At 29.1% G+C, this 2,458-nt stretch overlaps 1 pseudogene; it reads right to left on the minus strand.

Annotated features, from left to right (window-relative positions):
• LOC107615052 overlaps positions 666-2,458 on the minus strand; it is a 2,202-nt pseudogene continuing 409 nt past the window's right edge.

Below are 2,458 nucleotides of genomic sequence, written 5' to 3' on the forward strand. Positions count from 1 at the left end.
TTACTTAAAAATAGCTTTTTAAACTTTGAACCAAACATAAAAATATGATATTTCCATCTTAAAATTCTTAAAAATTATTTATATTTCTCTCAACCACACACCTCTAAAACTTAAAGACGGTACCGTTTCAATTCATCATAAACCTATATCCTGATATTCCAAATTCGAATTATTACTCAAATTCGTCTTTCAAATTTGTCTCAAGCTTTAAATTGGCTTTTAAAATTTTAATTATCTCAACTTAACTCCTAAATTTTCAACCTATAATTTATATTAGCTTTTCAAATAATTTCTTTTCTCAATTTCACTAGGTAACTAATAGGAATTCAGTCAACTTCTGCCAATTTTTTTTAATGGACTGGATCTCGAAACCCATTTTAACAAAGATAAATTGATATACGTGAATGTTTCTTTTGTTAAGCATTAGAATGTTTCTTTTTCATACTAAATGGATGTTTTTTTTATGTAATTTTTAAATTTTTTGTGTTGCAAATGTAAATATCTCTATTTCTTTAAAAATTGCATGATTTTTTTTAAATCCTATAGGTATCTAGTTGTTTTTGCCAAAATATAACTGGACATTTCTTCTGTTAAGCATTAGGATTTTTTTCATATTAAATTAATATTTTTTTTTTTAGTCACCAAAAAAAAAAATTAATATTTTTTTATATATTTCTATAATATATCAAGAACAGTCCGTGCTCTACCACTCCTTCTTCCTTGAACAACTCCTGAAGTTGAACTAGATTGTACTTCCAGTAAAACTGCACCATCTCCATTGGCATCGCAAGGTCACTAGCGCTGAGCCTTGACACGAGCTTCGTTTCGTCGACCACCACAACGAACTTGTCGGAGGAGGCCTCCACCATCTTCTCGCAAAGAAAAGCACCACCACGGCCTTTTACAATGTTGAAGTCGGGTCCACCTCATCGGTGCTATTGATGGCGAGATCGAGGAGGAGATTGTTGTCGAGGACAGAGAGTGGGATTTCGAGAGAGCATGCCTGCTCTTCAATGCAATTGGAGGTAGGGACGTCGATGATGTTAGAGAGTTGACCGGTAGAGAGGAAATGACCGAGCTTGGCGACGACGAATGCGGCGGTGGAGCCGGTGTCGAGGCCGAGGACCATGCCGAACTTGACGTACTCGACGGCCTTGTCGGCGGCGAGCTTCTTGAGGTCGTCTTGGGTGAGGACAGGGGCGGAGAGAGCCTAATGGTGAATGAGAGGGGTCTATGTGTGTTGTTGTGCGTAAATTAATGTGGGAGACAAGGGGAAGATTTTTATAGCTTTTAATTTGGTTTACTAATTATTTAAATTTTAAATTTAAAAAATTTAAAATTAATTATTAAATAAAGTTGTTTAAAAAGTTTACTTGTTTATGTTGTCTATCTATATTTTTTCTTTCTATTAATGTTGTGCTGATATAGCATGAATGCATGATGATATAAAATGGTCGGTATCACGTGTTAGCAGAACAAGATTCGATCATATAGAATAAAGAGATAATCAGTGACGAACCCAGAAAATTTTAGGAGTGGGGGCAAAAATATATATATTAAATAAGTTTTGTTTAAATATTATTAATTATATGAAAATATAAAAATTAAAAAAAATTAGTGATTTAATTTTGATATAATGTTAGATAAAATATTTTATGTATCTGTTTAATTATATATTATAATTAAAATATTTTTTATCATTATTTTTAAAAATAAAAAATATATTCTAAATTAGTAAATTAATCAGTTCATTTTAAAATTTTATATGCAACATAGGTACATATATTAGAACAAAAGATAAAAAATAAGTAATAAGGATGAATAAATCGAGAATAAAATAAAATATATAAAGTCACGAAAAAATAAAATATTAGATTAATAACTAAACTATAATTGTTTGAATTAAAAATTACAATTGAAAATATCAAAAAGAGAAATAATAAAATTAAAAGATATATAGAGACATAGAGTCATGGAGAGTTATATAAAAAAATTGGAGAATTTAAAATTTACTTTTTGATGAAAAGAAGATGACCATTAGACAAGGAATAGAAAAAGAAGGTTGAAAATATAAAAATAAGAAGAGGATTTAAGAGAATAAAAAAGTGACAGTACAATAATTAAATTTGATTAGGTTAAATAATAGTCAAAATGATAAAAAAAATAAAAATAAATTTAAAACTTTAGCAAATTAAATTTATTTTATTTGTAGTGGGATCATTTAAAATTTGAAGTGGGGGCATATTATATATAACTATATTTTTTAAAACAAAAATTAAAAACACCGTGGGACAAGTGCCTCCTCGTTGTTGTGTTTGGGTCCGTCCCTAGAGATAATGTATTTATTAATGACACATAACATATTAACATGATCGATAGTGTCAGGTATCATTATACGATTTATTCACGTGTTATTGGCTTGTTATTATTCTAAATTATTTAAATTGGCCCCTGAATT

Source organism: Arachis ipaensis, chromosome B09 (genome assembly GCF_000816755.2).
Source record: "Arachis ipaensis cultivar K30076 chromosome B09, Araip1.1, whole genome shotgun sequence".
NCBI lineage: Eukaryota > Viridiplantae > Streptophyta > Magnoliopsida > Fabales > Fabaceae > Arachis > Arachis ipaensis.